Source organism: Pseudophryne corroboree, unplaced genomic scaffold (assembly GCF_028390025.1).
Source record: "Pseudophryne corroboree isolate aPseCor3 unplaced genomic scaffold, aPseCor3.hap2 scaffold_900, whole genome shotgun sequence".
Classification (NCBI taxonomy): Eukaryota; Metazoa; Chordata; class Amphibia; order Anura; family Myobatrachidae; genus Pseudophryne; species Pseudophryne corroboree.
Genome location: NW_026970480.1, coordinates 71,429 through 90,497, shown reverse-complemented (window position 1 = coordinate 90,497; position 19,069 = coordinate 71,429). Strand labels below are relative to the sequence as shown.

General features: G+C 47.9%; 4 non-coding genes and 2 pseudogenes across 4 annotated transcripts; 1 reads left to right on the top strand and 5 right to left on the bottom strand.

The window, feature by feature from the left end:
* Nucleotides 1–1,346: 1,346 nt before the first annotated feature.
* LOC135045360 (U1 spliceosomal RNA) lies at nucleotides 1,347–1,525 on the bottom strand (annotated as a pseudogene).
* Nucleotides 1,526–4,716: 3,191 nt separating this feature from the next.
* LOC135045358 (U1 spliceosomal RNA) lies at nucleotides 4,717–4,879 on the bottom strand. Its single transcript, XR_010237841.1, has one exon. It is a non-coding gene; the product is annotated as a U1 spliceosomal RNA (small nuclear RNA).
* A 152-nt stretch (nucleotides 4,880–5,031) lies between these two features.
* Nucleotides 5,032–5,195, bottom strand: LOC135045310 (U1 spliceosomal RNA). Its single transcript, XR_010237798.1, has one exon. It is a non-coding gene; the product is annotated as a U1 spliceosomal RNA (small nuclear RNA).
* A 673-nt stretch (nucleotides 5,196–5,868) lies between these two features.
* Nucleotides 5,869–6,010, bottom strand: LOC135045333 (U1 spliceosomal RNA; annotated as a pseudogene).
* A 152-nt stretch (nucleotides 6,011–6,162) lies between these two features.
* Nucleotides 6,163–6,326, bottom strand: LOC135045319 (U1 spliceosomal RNA). Its single transcript, XR_010237806.1, has one exon. It is a non-coding gene; the product is annotated as a U1 spliceosomal RNA (small nuclear RNA).
* A 4,475-nt stretch (nucleotides 6,327–10,801) lies between these two features.
* LOC135045349 (U1 spliceosomal RNA) lies at nucleotides 10,802–10,964 on the top strand. Its single transcript, XR_010237833.1, has one exon. It is a non-coding gene; the product is annotated as a U1 spliceosomal RNA (small nuclear RNA).
* The last annotated feature ends 8,105 nt before the right edge of the window (nucleotides 10,965–19,069 follow it).

Genomic DNA, 19,069 nt, shown 5'->3' with positions numbered 1-19,069 from the left:
TTTGTTCTCAGAAAAGTGTCCACAAAGCCAAGTATCTGATTAACATCTTTGTAGGGATGGTTTTTCACCTATTACTAAATTAAACTTGCTTCATTGGAAAGGCAGCAAGATGCATCCTCATTTCAATATCTACGGAAATAATACAGGTTGACACCAGGAAACATTAACGCCACTGCATCTTTGCTGTTTTCTCATGTGGAAGTCTGTTTAATATGAAAACAAGGTGATATCTAATTAGCACACAGGTAAGGAATTAAGAAAATCTTTATTTAAGGGTGAAGATGTTTCTCACAAAATCATTGCCCCAATGCATCATTGAAATTCAAGCTGGAAAGATGATTTTAATATATCACTTGTACATTTTGTATTGCTCTTCTGGTGACAATGTAGTTTGTTTTTGTCAATTACCATTTTAATAATCGGGTAAAGAAAATTAATTGGATTTTTGAAAGAAAACAATACTGTCAATATACTATTAAAACAAATTAAAATGGTAAAAGTTATTGTACTTTAAGTAAAAATAAAAGAGCAAAAATATCAATCCCAGTTTTGGATTACTTTAATTAACAAAAAAAAATGCATATAGCAGAGGATAGTTTCAATCTGCCTACCTCTGGGTTATGGACCCAGCACTTCCATTACAGTACTCTGCTGCACATGTAAGTGCAAAAGATCCTGAAGCACTCACTCATCATGGGAAAGTACCAATGTGTTTCTTCATTGGTTGATGGAAGAAACATCTTACAAAAACTCTCCACATTATTGACTTTTTAAAATGTTTCTAGGAATCGTTCTAGATGAATGCTTATTAGCCTTTGTCAGTATGGACTTTTGCAAAGTGTTGCTGTGGCGCAATCAGTTAGTGTGTAAGGCTATTAACCAAAAGGTTGGTGGTTCAATCCCACCCAGAGACTTAATTGACCTTGTTATCAGATTTTGGTGATCTTTAAGTAGACAAGTCAAAATTTCAAACCCCCTGTTATGGTGTAGGGTACCTGGCCTTCTCTGATGTAATCAGAGTTAGATTTGATTCAGTGATTTTATAAAAACAGCTAGGAAGCACAATTTAGCAGTGGGTTGCAGAGAAAAAGAAATATGCTGGCAGAAAAATCCAATTGAGTGATTAAACAGCTCTTCATTTTCTGGCTTTATTTTATGCTAACAAATTTGTGCTCTGAAAAGTGTCCACAAAGCCAAGTATCTGATTAACACCTTTGTAGGGATGGTTTTTCACCTATTATTAAATTAAACTTGCTTCATTGGAAAGGCAGCAAGTGATGTCATCCAAGCAGTGGGTCAAAGTTGGCTTCAAACCTCGTCTGCTTATGAAAAGAGAAAAGGGGTATGCAGGGCATGGCGGCCTTTTGCGGTGCTTGGATGACCCCTAGTTCGCATTAAATAATGCAGTCGAGTTTCCCACATTTGGGGAAATCACAGGGGTCAGCATACCCAGAATGCAATGAATGAACCGCTCCCTGGGAGAACAGTCTTCATGACCATGGTATCTCCTATGCAAAATAAGTATGATTTGGGATAGGGCTGGGGAGGGCCGCTGCTCAGGCACATCTCTGTCAAGTAAAGGAGATTCAACTGAGGCAGCACAAGGGAACTCTCATCTGGGGACAACAACTGCAGGGAGAACACATATTTTCAGATGAACATGGGAGGGCAGAAGGCTGCCTAATACTGAAGCACCCCCAAACAACAAACCAAATGCAACAACTAGTGCAAGCATTCCTGGGGGAAGGCCTGCAGCAGATGGATTTGCATATGGCGATGTCATCCAAGCAGTGGGTCAAAGTTGGCTTCAACCCTCGTCTGCATATGAAAAGAGAAAAGGGGCGTGCAGGGCATGGCGGCCTTTTGCGGCACTTGGATGACACCTAGTTCACATTTCTTGCAGCAGCTGGGCACTGTAACAGCTCCAGAGCTGCTCTGTAAGGCAAGTAAAAGGGTGTGGGCCCTGCAGCACTACCTGTAGTTCGCATTGTGCGAGACCCCTAGTTCGCATTAAACACCCCCACCCTCCTTCGGTGTGGGGCTCATGTTGGCCATGCCCCAGCCCCTGAAGCATTCACGCTGATTTCTTGCAGCAGCTGGGCACTGTAACAGCTCAAGAGCTGCTCTGTAAGGCAAGTAAAAGGGTGTGGGCCCTGCAGCACTACCTGTAGTTTGCATTGTGCTTTGGAAGGCACAAAGTAAGCAGACGGGAAGAGAAGTCAGGATAGTGCACAAGGGTATAGACGGGAGGGGCTCAAGAAAAAAGAAGTGGAAACAGACAGCAAACTAGGCTTCCAATGCACAATGCAAACTACAGGTAGTGCTGCAGGGCCCACACCCTTTTACTTGCCTTACAGAGCAGCTCTGGAGCTGTTTAATCACTCAATTGGATTTTTCTGCCAGCATAATTTTTCTCTTACGTCCTAGAGGATGCTGGGGACTCCGTAAGGACCATGGGGGATAGACGGGCTCCGCAGGAGACATGGGCACTTTAAGAAAGACTTTAGATCTGGGTGTGCACTGGCTCCTCCCTCTATGCCCCTCCTCCAGACCTCAGTTTACTACTGTGCCCAGAGGAGACTGGGTGCTTTTCAGGGAGCTCTCCTGAGTTTCCTGACAGAAAGTATATTTGTTAGATTTTTTTATTTTCAGGGAGCCTGCTGGCAACAGACTCCCTGCATCGAGGGGCGGAGGGGAGAGATGCACACCTACTTCTGTGAGTTGATAGGCTCTGCTTCTTAGGCTACTGTACAGCATTAGCTCCAGAGGGATCGGTACGCAGGTCTCACCCTCGCCGTCCGTCCCAGCGCCGCGCCGCCGTCCCCCTCGCAGAGCCGGAAGATAGAAGCCGGGTGAGTATGAGAAGAAAAGAAGACTTCAGAGGCGGCGGAAGACTTCATGATCTTCACTGAGGTAACGCACAGCAGTAAAGCTGTGCTCCATTGCTCCCATACACCTCTCACACGGCAGTCAGTGTAAGGGTGAAGGGCGCAGGGGGGACGCCCTGGGCAGCAATATAGACCTCTCTTTGGCAAAATAAATATATATGCAGCTAGGCACTGTATATATATATAAGAGCCCCCGCCTTTTTTTTACTATATTTGAGCGGGACAGAAGCCCGTCGCTGAGGGGGTGGGGCTTCTCCCTCAGCACTCACCAGCGCCATTTTCTCCACAGCACCGCTGAGGGGAAGCTCCACGGACTCTCCCCTGCTTATACCACGGTAGAAAGAGGGTCTTAAAGAAGAGGGGGGCACATAATTAGGCGCATATATATATGGAAATACAGCGCTACTGGGTAAACATAAAATTATTGTGTTTTTTTCCTGGGTCATATAGCGCTGGGGTGTGTGCTGGCATACTCTCTCTCTCTGTCTCTCCAAAGGGCCTTGTTGGGGAACTGTCCTCAGATAAGAGGATTCCCTGAGTGTATGGTGTGTCGGTACACGTGTGTCGACATGTCTGAGGTAGAAGGCTCTCCTAGAGAGGAGCAGGAGCAAATTAATGTGGTGTCTCCATCGACAACGCCGACACCTGACTGGATGGATATGTGGAATGTTTTAAGTGCTAATGTAAACTTATTACACAAGAGATTAGACAAAGCTGAAGCTAGGGAACAGTCAGGGAGTCAACCCATGCCTGTCCCTATGTCGCAGGGACCTTCGGGGTCTCAAAAGCGCCCACTATCCCAAATAGTTGACACAGATACCGACACGGATTCTGACTCCAGTGTCGACTACGATGATGCAAAGTTACAGCCAAAATTGGCTAAATGTATTCGATATATGATTATTGCACTAAAAGATGTTTTGCACATCACAGAGTCCCCTGTCCCTGACACGAGGGTACACATGTATAAGGGAAAGAAACCTGAGATAACCTTTCCCCCCTCACATGAGTTGAACGAATTATGTGAAAAAGCTTGGGAATCTCCAGACAAAAAGCTGCAGATTCCCAAAAGGATTCTTATGGCGTATCCTTTCCCGCCAATGGACAGGATACGGTGGGAATCCTCCCCTAGGGTTGATAAAGCATTGACACGCGATTTGGGATAGGGCTGGGGAGGGCCGCTGCTCAGGCACATCTCTGTCAAGTAAAGGAGATTCAACTGAGGCAGCACAAGGGAACTCTCATCTGGGGACAACAACTGCAGGGAGAACACATATTTTCAGATGAACATGGGAGGGCAGAAGGCTGCTTAATACTGAAGCACCCCCAAACAACAAACCAAATGCAACAACTAGTGCAAGCATTCCTGGGGGAAGGCCTGCAGCAGATGGATTTGCATACGGTGATGTCATCCAAGCAGTGGGTCAAAGTTGGCTTCAACCCTCGTCTGCATATGAAAAGAGAAAAGGGGCGTGCAGGGCATGGCGGCCTTTTGCGGCGCTTGGATGACCCCTAGTTCACATTAAACACCTCCACCCTCCTTCGGTGTGGGGCTCATGTTGGCTATGCCCCAGCCCCTGAAGCATTCAAGCTGATTTCTTGCAGCAGCTGGGCACTGTAACAGCTCCAGAGCTGCTCTGTACGGCAAGTAAAAGGGTGTGGGCCCTGCAGCACTACCTGTAGTTTGCATTGTGCATTGGAAGGCACAAAGTAAGCAGACAGGAGGAGAAGTCAGGATAGTGCACAAGGGTATAAAAGGGAGGGGCTCATGAAAAAAGAAGTGGAAACAGACAGCAAACTAGGCTGGAGAGAGACCTGAGACAAAGAGATCTGAATTATACGAGAGCTGACCAGGGGAAACACAAATTATGCAGTCAAGCTTCCCACATTTGGGGAAATCGCAGGGGCACCACACCCAGAGTGCAATGGGTGAGCCTTGCCCTGGGAGAAGCACCTTCATGATCAAAGTATCTCACCTGGCAGGTAAGTAGGAGTTGGGCTAGAGCTGAGGAGGGTCGCTGCTCTGGCACCCCCCTGTCAAGTGAAAGAGATCCAACTGAGGCAGCACAAGGGAACTCTCGAAAGAAGAACAAGGCTAGAGGAAGATCTGAGACAAATAAATCTGACTTTTACCAGAGCTGTCCAGAGGAAAGCACAAACACAGTCCCCCACTACCACAAATAATGCAGTCGAGTTTCCCACATTTGGGGAAATCACAGGGGTCAGCATACCCAGAATGCAATGAATGAACCTCACCCTGGGAGAACAATCTTCATGACCATGGTATCGCCTATGCAAAATAAGTATGATTTTGGATAGGGCTGGGGAGGGCCGCTGCTCAGGCACATCTCTGTCAAGTAAAGGAGATTCAACTGAGGCAGCACAAGGGAACTCTCATCTGGGGACAACAACTGCAGGGAGAACACATATTTCCAGATAAACATGGGAGGGCAGAAGGCTGCCTAATACTGAAGCACCCCCAAACAACAAACCAAATGCAACAACTAGTACAAGCATTCCTGGGGGAAGGCCTGCAGCAGATGGATTTGCATATGGTGATGTCATCCAAGCAGTGGGTCAAAGTTGGCTTCAAAGAGAAAAGGGGCGTGCAGGGCATGGCGGCCTTTTGCGGCGCTTGGATGACCCCTAGTTCGCATTAAACACCTCCACCCTCCTTCGGTGTGGGGCTCATGTTGGCTATGCCCCAGCCCCTGAAGCATTCAAGCTGATTTCTTGCAGCAGCTGGGCACTGTAACAGCTCCAGAGCTGCTCTGAACGGCAAGTAAAAGGGTGTGGGCCCTGCAGCACTACCTGTAGTTTGCATTGTGCATTGGAAGGCACAAAGTAAGCAGACGGGAGAAGTCAGGATAGTGCGCAAGGGCATAGAAGGGAGCGGCTCAAGAAAAGAGAAGTTGAAACAGACAGCAAACTAGGCTGGAGAGAGACCTGAGACAAAGAGATCTGAATTATATGAGAGCCGACCAGGGGAAACACAAATTATGCAGTCAAGTTTCCCACATTTGGGGAAATCGCAGGAGCAGCACACCCAGAGTGCAATGGGTGAGCCTTGCCCTGGGAGAAGCACTTACATGATCATAGTATCTCACCTGCCAGGTAAGTAGAAGTTGGGCTAGAGCTGGGGAGGGTCGCTGCTCGGGTACCACCCTGTCAAGTGAAGGAGATCCAACTGAGGCAGCACAAGGGAACTCTCGAAAGAAGAACAAGGCTAGAGGAAGATCTGAGACAAATAAATCTGACTTTTACCAGAGCTGACCAGAGGAAAGCACAAACACAGTCCCCCACTACCACAAATAATGCAGTCGAGTTTCCCACATTTGGGGAAATCACAGGGGTCAGCATACCCAGAATGCAATGAATGAACCTCACCCTGGGAGAACAATCTTCATGACCATGGTATCTCCTATGCAAAATAAGTATGATTTGGGATAGGGCTGGGGAGGGCCGCTGCTCAGGCACATCTCTGTCAAGTAAAGGAGATTCAACTGAGGCAGCACAAGGGAACTCTCATCTGGGGACAACAACTGCAGGGAGAACACAAATTTTCAGATGAACATGGGAGGGCAGAAGGCTGCCTAATAATGAAGCACCCCCAAACAACAAACCAAATGCAACAACTAGTGCAAGCATTCCTGGGGGAAGGCCTGCAGCAGATGGATTTGCATACGGTGATGTCATCCAAGCAGTGGGTCAAACAACAAACCAAATGCAACAACTAGTGCAAGCATTCCTGGGGGAAGGCCTGCAGCAGATGGATTTGCATACGGTGATGTCATCCAAGCAGTGGGTCAAAGTTGGCTTCAACCCTCGTCTGCATATGAAAAGAGAAAAGGGGCGTGCAGGGCATGGCGGCCTTTTGCGGTGCTTGGATGACCCCTAGTTCGCATTAAACACCTCCACCCTCCTTCGGTGTGGGGCTCATGTTGGCTATGCCCCAGCCCCTGAAGCATTCAAGCTGATTTCTTGCAGCAGCTGGGCACTGTAACAGCTCCAGAGCTGCTCTGTACGGCAAGTAAAAGGGTGTGGGCCCTGCAGCACTACCTGTAGTTTGCATTGTGCATTGGAAGGCACAAAGTAAGCAGGCAAGGTCCAGAGAACAGTTAGAGGTCGGAGTAGCACTATCTCAAGTAGTACTACGACAGCACGGATGGATTCTAAATATTCCAAAATCGCAGCTGATTCCGACGACACGTCTGCTGTTCCTAGGGATGATTCTGGACACAGTACAGAAAAAGGTGTTTTTCCCGGAGGAGAAAGCCAAGGAGTTATCCGACATAGTCAGGAACCTCCTAAGACCAGGCCAAGTGTCAGTACAATGCACAATGGTCCTGGGAAAGATGGTGGCTTCTTACGAAGCGATTCCATTCGGCAGATTCCATGCAAGAACTTTTCAGTGGGATCTGCTGGACAAATGGTCCGGATCGCATCTTCAAATGCATCAGCGGATAACCCTGTCTCCAAGGACAAGGATGTCTCTCCTGTGGTGGTTACAGAGTGCTCATCTCCTAGAGGGCCGCAGATTCGGCATTCAGGATTGGGTCCTGGTGACCACGGATGCCAGCCTGAGAGGCTGGGGAGCAGTCACACAGGGAAGAAATTTCCTGGGCTTGTGGTCAAGCATGGAAACGTCACTTCACATAAATATCCTGGAACTAAGGGCCATTTACAATGCCCTAAGTCAGGCAAGACCTCTGCTTCAGGGTCAGCCGGTGTTGATCCAGTCGGACAACATCACGGCAGTCGCCCACGTAAACAGACAGGGCGGCACAAGAAGCAGGAGGGCAATGATGGAAGTGGCAAGGATTCTTCGCTGGGCGGAGAATCATGTGATAGCACTGTCAGCAGTGTTCATTCCGGGAGTGGACAACTGGGAAGCAGACTTCCTCAGCAGACACGATCTTCACCCGGGGGAGTGGGGACTTCACCCAGAAGTCTTCCACATGATTGTGAACCGTTGGGAAAAACCAAAGGGTGGACATGATGGCGTCCCGCCTCAACAAAAAGCTGGACAGATATTGCGCCAGGTCAAGGGACCCTCAGGCAATAGCTGTGGACTCTCTGGTAACACCGTGGGTGTACCAGTCAGTGTATGTGTTCCCTCCTCTTCCTCTCATACCAAAAGTACTGAGAATCATAAGAAGGAGAGGAGTAAAGACTATACTCGTGGCTCCGGATTGGCCAAGAAGGACTTGGTACCCGGAAATTCAAGAGATGCTCACGGAAGACCCGTGGCCTCTACCTCTAAGAAAGGACCTGCTCCAGCAGGGACCATGTCTGTTCCAAGACTTACCGCGGCTGCGTTTGACGGCATGGCGGTTGAACGCCGGATCCTGAAGGAAAAAGGCATTCCGGATGAAGTCATCCCTACCCTGATCAAAGCCAGGAAGGATGTAACCATACAACATTATCACCGTATTTGGCGTAAATATGTTGCGTGGTGCGAGGCCAGGAAGGCCCCTACAGAGGAATTTCAACTGGGTCGTTTCCTGCATTTCCTGCAAACAGGACTGTCTATGGGCCTCAAATTAGGGTCCATTAAGGTTCAAATTTCGGCCCTGTCAATATTCTTCCAAAAAGAACTGGCTTCTGTTCCTGAAGTTCAGACGTTTGTCAAGGGAGTACTGCATATACAGCCTCCTTTTGTGCCTCCAGTGGCACCTTGGGATCTCAATATAGTTTTGGGATTCCTAAAATCACATTGGTTTGAACCACTCACCACTGTGGACTTAAAATATCTCACATGGAAAGTGGTAATGCTGTTAGCCCTGGCTTCAGCCAGGCGTGTCTCAGAATTGACCAAAACAAAAAACTGCAACAAACGAGCGCCTAATCATCAAAATAAAAAGTGAAAACCAATACGTGTTTCATAGAATTAAATAATCACAATTTTATGTTCCTGATAGTCTGCGCTTGCCGGAATACTATGTGTAGTATTGTGGTGATAGCATAGAAAAAGAACAAACGGCTGCGCTGAATATCAGGAACGAAACATGATGTACAGAGAGCCAACGTAAAAAATAACAATGTTTATTAATAAAACATATAAAAAGATTAATTGTCAAATAACCGGTGAAAAATATATACAAATATATATAAGAACAGTCACTAGACGTGAACTACTGGTATATTGTAATGACTCAGCTTATTGGGGTGAAAAGTTCAGTGATTCACTTGTTAGATAGTTGATAAATACCAGGTGTGTTGGTAGGATCCTAATGAATAAAAAAGTCCCTCAGTTGAAATTGATATTCAATACCTTTCCAAAATGGGCTGGTAAGAGCCGAGCGTCCTCGGCTTCAATGTCCTGCAATGCCCATATACGCTGTGCAGCGGAAAGGAATGGACCGTCTCTCTCACAACCCGGTCGTGGCGGCGTGTGCGCTGAAGCCGCTGATGTCGGATGCTGTAGAAGGAGGGTGCAGCGGGGACCAAGGAACACCTGGAAGATTTCACCTGAGCTGAGTGTGGATAGGGGCGGGTCCTGACGCGTTTCGTCACGTTCACGTGACTTTCTCAAAGGTAGAATGTTCTTATATATATTTATATATATTTTTCACCGGTTATTTGACAATTAATCTTTTTATATGTTTTATTAATAAACATTGTTATTTTTTACGTTGGCTCTCTGTACATCGTGTCTCAGAATTGGCGGCTTTATCCTATAAAAGCCCTTACCTAATTTTTCATATGTGGTGCCTGCGGCTACTAGGGACTTGGAGGATTCCAAGTTGCTGGACGTAGTCAGGGCCCTGAAAATATATGTTTCCAGGACGGCTGGAGTCAGAAAATCTGATTCGCTGTTTATCCTGTATGCACCCAGCAAGCTGGGTGCTCCTGCTTCTAAGCAGACGATTGCTCGTTGGATTTGTAGTACAATTCAGCTTGCACATTCTGTGGCAGGCCTGCCACAGCCAAAATCTGTAAAAGCCCATTCCACACGGAAAGTGGGCTCATCTTGGGCGGCTGCCCGAGGGGTCTCGGCTTTACAACTTTGCCGAGCAGCTACTTGGTCAGGGGAAAACATGTTTGCTAAATTCTACAAATTTGATACCCTGGCTGAGGAGGACCTGGAGTTCTCTCATTCGGTGCTGCAGAGTCATCCGCACTCTCCCACCCGGTTGGGAGCTTTGGTATAATCCCCATGGTCCTTTCGGAGTCCCCAGCATCCACTAGGACGTTAGAGAAAATAAGAATTTACTTACCGATAATTCTATTTCTCATAGTCCATAGTGGATGCTGGGCGCCCATCCCAAGTGCGGATTGTCTGCATTACTTGTACATAGTTATTGTTACAAAAATCGGGTTATTGTTGTTGTGAGCCATCTTTTCAGAGGCTCCTTCTGTTATCATGCTGTTAACTGGGTTCAGATCACAAGTTGTACGGTGTGATTGGTGTGGCTGGTATGAGTCTTACCCGGGATTCAAAATCCTTCCTTATTGTGTACGCTCGTCCGGGCACAGTATCCTAACTGAGGCTTGGAGGAGGGTCATAGGGGGAGGAGCCAGTGCACACCAGCTAGTCCTAAAGCTTTTACTTTGTGCCCAGTCTCCTGCGGAGCCGCTATTCCCCATGGTCCTTTCGGAGTCCCCAGCATCCACTACGGACTATGAGAAATAGAATTATCGGTAAGTAAATTCTTATTTTCTGGACTGTGTCCAGGATCATCCTTAGGAATAGAAGACGTGTCGTCGGAATCAGCTGCGATTTTGGAATATTAAGAATCCAACCGTGCTGCCGCAACACTACTTGAGATAGTGCTACCCCGACTACCAACTGTTCCCTGGATCTTGCCTTGTTCTTCTTTCGAGAGTTTCCTTGTGCTGCCTCAGTTGGATCTCCTTCACTTGACAGGGGGGTGCCCGAGCAGCGACCCTCCCAAGCTCTAGCCCAACTCCTACTTACCTGCCAGGTGAGATACTATAATCAGGAAGGTGCTTCTCCCAGGGCAAGGCTCACCCATTGCACTCTGGGTGTGCTGCTCCTGCGATTTCCCCAAATGTGGGAAACTTGACTGCATAATTTGTGTTTCCCCTGGTCGGCTCTCGTATAATTCAGATCTCTTTGTCTCAGGTCTCTCTCCAGCCTAGTTTGCTGTCTGTTTCCACTTCTCTTTTCTTCAGCCGCTCCCTTCTAATTCTGCTGAGACTTACTTGTCAGTGCGGGTTCCGGACGGCAGGCGGCGGGTGGGAGGGCAGACGTGGCGTGCAGCGGTGCTGAACATTAGGGAGTGCCTGTGCGCACCAGGCACCCCCTGTACGCATGCCTATGCGCTACCACCCCCCATATGCCACACTACATCACTATGCTACAGCCCTCCCATATGCTGCACTTCATAATTACACTATACCCCCCATACAACATACTACATCACCACACTACACTACTCACAATAAAATTAAAACATCCCAGTTCCTCATTCTTAATGAGCTCACGTGAGTTCTCTCCCCAACGGAGCTCCAGACCAAGTAACAATGAAGACACCAGCAGCGTGTAGGGGGCAGGCCTGGTCCACTTGTCAGGAGAGAGCAGTCACAGGATGGTAAGAAGGGGGCGGGGCCTAGTCCTACAGACGGGAGAGAGCACAGACAGGAGAGAGCAAGGTACAGGGGTAGAAGGGGACGGAGCCTATTCTTACAGGCTTTCAAAATTCGACTTTAAAATTCGACATTTGACAAATTCGACTTTTCTGCAATGGTACAAATGCGGCAATTCGACAAAAGTATATTCAATTGAAGTTTGTAAATTCGACAACAGTGCTTTTAAACAGTAAATTCGTCATTTTCAATCCGCCACACTTTGCTGGCGGAATCTAATAAAAAAAATTTAAAAACATGTTTTTTTTTTGCAGTTTTTTTTTTTTGGTAATAGCATATCTATTTATATTAGAAGGGATTAGGTACTTGGTTTGTCTTTTTTGGAGGCACAAGTATTATTTATATATTTTTTAAAATATTATTTATTTTTTAAATGGAATGTGAAAAACCCGAAAAAAAAATTGCGTGGGTCCCCCCTCCAAAGCATAACCAGCCTCGGGCTCTTCGAGCCGGTCCTGGTTCTAAAAATCCGGGGGAAAAACGGACAGGGGATCCCCCGTAATTTTAAAACCAGCACCGGGCTCTGCGCCTGGTGCTGGTGCAAAAAATACGGGGGGCAAAAAGAGTAGGGGTCCCCCGTATTTTTTACACCAGCATCGGGCTCCACTAGCTGGACAGATAATGCCACAGCCGGGGGTCACTTTTATACAGTGCCCTGCGGCCGTGGCATTAAATATCCAACTAGTCACCCCTGGCCGGGGTACCCTGGGGGAGTGGGGACCCCTTCAATCAAGGGGTCCCCCCCAGCCACCTAAGGGCCAGGGGTGAAGCCCGAGGCTGTCCCCCCCATCCAAGGGCTGCGGATGGGAGGCTGATAGCCTTGAGAAAATTTAAAGAATATTGTTTTTTCTAGTAGTACTACAAGTCCCAGCAAGCCTCCCCCGCAAGCTGGTACTTGGAGAACCACAAGTACCAGCATGCAGGAGAAAAACGGGCCCGCTGGTACCTGTAGTTCTACTGGGGAAAAAATACCCAAATAAAAACAGGACACAGACACCGTGAAAGTATAACTTTATTTCCCACCTGCCGACACACACATACTTACCTATGTTGACATGAAGCAGTCGGTCCTCTTCTCCAAGTAGAATCCACGGGTACCTGAAAATAAAAGATAATTATACTCACCTGATCCAGGTTCCAGATTAAATCCACGTACTTGGCAAAACAACAAACCGAACACCCGGACCAGACGGACTGAAAGGGGTCCCATGTTTACACATGGGATCCCTTTCCACGAATGCAGACATCCGAATCTCGCGAGAATCCGACAGCGGGATGATGACGTTCGTGCGCGCTCAGGCTAGCCGAGCAAGGCGGGAAGGTTCGAACCTGCCTCGGACCCGTGTAAAATGGGTGAAGTTCGGGGGGTTCGGATTCCGACGAACCGAACCCACTCATCACTAGTATGTACGTGAGTGTCAGGTGCCGTGCGCGTACATACGTGTCAGTGCCGTGCGTGTACGTACGTGTGTGTCAAGTGTCGTACGTGTACGTGTGTGTGTGTGTGTGTGTCAGGTGGCGCGTACCTACATGTGTGTATGTCAGGTGCTGTGCATGTGTGTACGTACAGGCGTGTGTCAGGTGCCGCGCGTGTACGTACGTGTGTGTGTGTGTGTGTGCCAGGAGCCGCGCGTGTACATGCGTGTGGGTGTCAGGAGCCGTGCGTATACGTACATACGTGTAGGTGTCAGGTGCCGTGCGTATACGTATATACGTGTGTGTGTCAGGAGCCGCGCGTGTTCGTACATGTGTGTGTGTGTGTCAGGAGCCACGCGTGTGTGTGTGTCAGGAGCCACGCGTGTTCGTACATGTGTGTCAGGTGCCGCACGTGTATGTGTGTGTGTGTGTTAAATTCCGCGTGTGTACGTACGTATGTGTGTGCCTGGAGCCGCGCGTGTACATACATGTGTGTGTGTGTCAGGTGCTGTACGTGTATGTGTGTGTCTCAGGTGCTGCACGTGTATATGTGTGTATCTCAGGTGCTGCATTTGTATGCGTCAGCTGCCACGTGGGTGTCAGGTGTTGAGCGTGTATGTGTTTGTGTCGCATCTGTATGTGTGTGACTGTCAGGTGCTGCACGTGTATGTGTGTGTCAGGTGCTGCATGTATATATGTGTGTGTTAGGTGCTGTTCATGTATGTGGGAGTGGCAGGTGCTACATGTGTATATATGTGTGAGTGGCAGGTGCTGCGTGTGTATACGAGTGTGTGTGAGGTGCTGCGAGTGTATGTGTGTGTTAGGTGCTCTGAGTGTATATGATTGTGTGTCAGGTGCTGTGCGTGTGTGCGTTAAATGCCACATGTATGTATGTGTGTCAGGTGCTGCGTGTGTGTGTGGGTGTGTCAGGTGCTGCATGTCTGTGTGTGTGGGTGTGTCAGGTGCTGCATGTGTGTGTGTGTGTGTGTGTGTGTGTGTGTCTGTCAGGTGCTGCATGTGTGTGTCAGGTGCTGCATGTCTGCGTGTGTGTGTCAGGCGCTGCATGTCTGTGTCAGGTGCTGCGTGTGTATGTGTCAGGTGCTGTGTGTGTGTGTGTGTCAGGTGCTGCGTATGTGTGTGTGTGTCAGGTGCTGCGTGTCTGTGTCAGGTGCTGCGTGTCTGCGTGTGTGTGTCAGGTGCTGCGTGTCTGCGTGTGTGTGTCAGGTGCTGCATGTCTGCGTGTGTGTGTCAGGTGCTGCGTGTGTGTGTGTGTGTCAGGTGCTGCGTGTCTGCGTGTGTGTGTCAGGTGCTGCGTGTCTGTGTGTGTGTGTCAGGCGCTGCATGTCTGTGTGTCAGGTGCTGCGTGTGTGTGTGTGTGTCAGGTGCTGTGTGTGTGTGTCAGGTGCTGCGTGCCGTGTGCGTGTGTCAGGTGCGTGAGTGTGCGTGTGTCAGGTGCGTGAGTATGTGTGTGTCAGGTGCGTGAGTGTGTGTGTGTGTGTCAGGTGCGTGAGTGTGTGTGTCAGGTGCGTGAGTGTGTGTGTGTCAGGCGCTGCGTGTCTGTGTGTGTCAGGCGCTGCGTGTCTGTGTGTGTCAGGCGCTGCGTGTGAGTGTGTGCGTGTGTGTCAGGTCCGTGTGAGTGTCAGGTGCTGCGTCTGTGTGTGTGTGTCAGGTGCTGCGTGTGTGCGTGTGTGTCAGGCGCTGCATGTGCGTGTGTCAGGCGCTGCAGGGAGGGCGGGGGGGGACGGACACACAGCAGGGAGGGCGGGGGGAGAACGGACACACAGCAGAGAGGAGGAGGGGGGGTGGACAGACACAGCGGGAGGAGGGGGGGTGGCCTGACACAGCGGGAGGAGGGGGGGTGGCCGGACACAGCGGGAGGAGGGGGGGGTGGCCGGACACAGCGGGAGGGGGAGGGTGGCCGGACACAGCGGGAGGGGGGGGTGGACGGACACAGCGGGAGGGGGGGTGGCCGGACACAGCGGGAGGGGGGGGTGGCCGGACACAGCGGGAGGAGGGGAGGGTGGCCGGACACAGCGGGAGGAGGGGAGGGTGGCCGGACACAGAGGGAGGGGGGGGTGGCCAGACACAGCGGGAGTGGGGGGGGTGGCCGGTCACAGCGGGAGGGGGGGGTGGCCGGACACAGCGGGAGGGGGGGGGGTGGACGGACACAGCGAGAGGGGGGGGGTGGCCGGACACAGCGGGAGGGGGGGTGGCCGGACACAGCGGGAGGAGGGGAGGGTGGCCGGACACACAGCAGGGAGGGCACGGGGGGGAACACACTGCAGGGAGGAGGGGGGGACACACAGCAGGGAGGGCAAGGGGGGGGGGCGACGGACACACAGCAGGGGGGGGGAGACGGACACACAGCAGGGAGGGCGAGAGGGGGAAGGGGGGGTGACTGGTGACCATAGAGACCTTGATAAATACCGCATACTGCAGGTAGGGAGGGCCGGACACAGCGGGAGGAGGAGGAGGGAGGAGTGGCCGGACACAGCTGCCCGAGACGCCTCCTACTGCCAGCCGCACCACAGACGCGGGGAGGAGACGCAGGCAGCCACCAGGGAAGGTCCGGCGGGCGGCCGGGCACACAGCGGGCAAGCGGGCGGGCGAGCGGGCGGGCGGGCGGGCGGGAGGGGAGGGTGGCCGGGCGGGCGGGAAGGGAGGGTGGCCGGACACGCGGGGGAGAAGTGGAAGCTGGGTACACAGCGGTGGGCTGCCTGACAGAACTCACCCAGTGCTACGCAGCTCCGGCGATCTCCTCCCGCTTCATGGACCTCAATGAACTCACACGCCGGGAACCGCTGGCTGTCCTCCTGCAGCTCCACGTGACTCCTTCCCGCTCTGTCTCCTCGTGCCCAACTGCCAGAGCTACTCTCTGTACACCCCCTGCTGGCGGTCACTGCGCACGCGCAACAAATTGAAATGCCCTATCTCTATAATGGGGCATATTTCTCTTAATTAAAAAACCCCTATAACTTTCTGAAAAACCACAACCCCAAAAGGCACTACACTGGGGCATACTCTATCTAGTAAAACAAACCCCAAGTCTTAATTCGTCCTCTATCCTGAGTTATGCCTTCCCAAAAAAATCTTCATTCACTCTATAGGAAAACGTTGTCAAAAAGCCACAGAGGGAGTGGCAGAAAAAAACTGACAGTTGGAATTTAGCTTACTCCCAATTCCTCATTTTTTATTATTTTGCCCTGAAATTTGGCCTGCAGCAGCGGGTGACGATTCTACGCGTCCATGCCAAATTTCAGCTCAGTACGTCCTATCAGTTTTGAGGTGTAGCCCCTCAAACACCATGCCCCCATCTCAGAAGTTCCCTATGGGAGAATTCCGTTTGTTCGATTCAGCCTTAATATAAGGGCACGACCGTGCCCTTATAATTGACAGTATTGTTTTCTTTCAAAAATCCACTTAATTTTCTTTACCCGATTATTAAAATGGTAATTGACAAAAACAAACTACATTGTCACCAGAAGAGCAATACAAAATGTACTAGTGATATATTAAAATCATCTTTCCAGCTTGAATTTCAATGATGCATTGGCGCAACGATTTTGTGAGAAACATCTTCACCCTTAAATAAAGATTTTCTTAATTCCTTACCTGTGTGCTAATTAGATATCACCTTGTTTTCACATTAAACAGACTTCCACATGAGAAAACAGCAAAGATGCAGTGGCGTTAATGTTTCCTGGTGTCAACCTGTATTATTTCCGTAGACATTGAAATGAGGATGCATCTTGCTGCCTTTCCAATGAAGCAAGTTTAATTTAGTAATAGGTGAAAAACCATCCCTACAAAGATGTTAATCAGATACTTGGCTTTGTGGACACTTTTCAGAGAACAAATTAGTTAGCATAAAAATAAAGCCAGAAAATGAAGAGCTGTTTAATCACTCAATTGGATTTTTCTGCCAGCATTTTTCTTTTTCTCTGCAACCCACTGCTAAATTGTGCTTCCTAGCTGTTTTTTTATAAAATCACTGAATCAAATCTAACTCTGATTACATCAGAGAAGGCCAGGTACCCTACACCATAAGAGGGGGTTTGCAATTTTGACTTGTCTACTTAAATATCACCAAAATCTGATCACAAGGTCAATTACGTCCCTGGGTGGGATTGAACCACCAACCTTTTGATTAATAGCTGAACACACTAACCGATTGCGCCACAGAGACACTTTGCAAAAAGTATATACTGACAAAGACTAATAAGCATTCATCTAGAACGTTTCCTAGAAAAACTTTAAAAAGTCAATAATCTGGAGAGTGTTTGTAAGATGTTTCTTCCAGCAACCAATGAAGAAACACATTGGTACTTTCGCATGATGAGTGAGTGCTTCAGGATCTCTTGCACTTACATGTGCAGCAGAGTACTGCAATGGAAGCATGCTGGGTCCATAACCCAGAGGTAGGCAGATTGAAACTATCCTTTGCTATATGCATTTTTTTGTTGTTCATTAAAGTAATCCAAAACTGGGATTGATATTTTAGCTTTTATTTTTACTTAAAGTACAATAACTTTTACCATTTTAATTTGTTTTAATAGTATATTGACAGTATTGTTTTCTTTCAAAAATCCACTTAATTTTCTTTACCCTATTATTAAAATGGTAATTGACAAAAACAAACTACATTGTCACCAGAAGGGCAATACAAAATGTACAAGTGATATATTAAAATCATCTTTCCAGCTTGAATTTCAATGATGCATTGGGGCAACGATTTTGTGAGAAACATCTTCACCCTTAAATAAAGATTTTCTTAATTCCTTACCTGTGTGCTAATTAGATATCACCTTGTTTTCACATTAAACAGACTTCCACATGAGAAAGCAGCAAGGATGCAGTGGCGTTAATGTTTCCTGGTGTCAACCTGTATTATTTCAGTAGATATTGAAATGAGGATGCATCTTGCTGCCTTTCCAATGAAGCAAGTTTAATTTAGTAATAGGTGAAAAACCATCCCTACAAATATGTTAATCAGATACTTGGCTTTGTGGACACTTTTCAGAGAACAAATTAGTTAGCATAAAAATAAAGCCAGAAAATGAAGAGCTGTTTAATCACTCAATTGGATTTTTCTGCCAGCATTTTTCTTTTTCTCTGCAACCCACTGCTAAATTGTGCTTCCTAGCTGTTTTTATAAAATCACTGAATCAAATCTAACTCTGATTACATCAGAGAAGGCCAGGTACCCTACACCATAACAGGGGGTTTGAAATTTTGACTTGTCTACTTAAAGATCACCAAAATCTGATAACAAGGTCAATTAAGTCCCTGGGTGGGATTGAACCACCAACCTTTTGGTTAATAGCCTTACACACTAACTGATTGCGCCACCGCGACACTTTGCAAAAGTACATACTGACAAAGGCTAATAAGCATTCATCTAGAACGATTCCTAGAAACATTTTAAAAAGTCAATAATGTGGAGAGTTTTTGTATGATGTTTCTTCCATCAACCAATGAAGAAACACATTGGTACTTTCCCATGATGAGTGAGTGCTTCAGGATCTCTTGCACTTACATGTGCAGCAGAGTACTGTAATGGAAGCATGCTGGGTCCATAACCCAGAGGTAGGCAGATTGAAACTATCCTCTGCTATATGCATTTTTTTTTTGTTAATTAAAGTAATCCAAAACTGGGATTGATATTTTTGCTCTTTTATTTTTACTTAAAGTACAATAACTTTTACCATTTTAATTTGTTTTAATAGTATATTGACAGTATTGTTTTCTTTCAAAAATCCAATTAATTTTCTTTACCCGATTATTAAAATGGTAATTGACAAAAGCAAACTACATTGTCACCAGAAGAGCAATACAAAATGTACAAGTGATATATTAAAATCATCTTTCCAGCTTGAATTTCAATGATGCATTGGGGCAACGATTTTGTGAGAAACATCTTCACCCTTAAATAAAGATTTTCTTAATTCCTTACCTGTGTGCTAATTAGATATTACCTTGTTTTCACATTAAACAGACTTCCACATGAGAAAGCAGCAAGGATGCAGTGGCGTTAATGTTTCCTGGTGTCAACCTGTATTATTTCAGTAGATATTGAAATGAGGATGCATCTTGCTGCCTTTCCAATGAAGCAAGTTTAATTTAGTAATAGGTGAAAAACCATCCCTACAAAG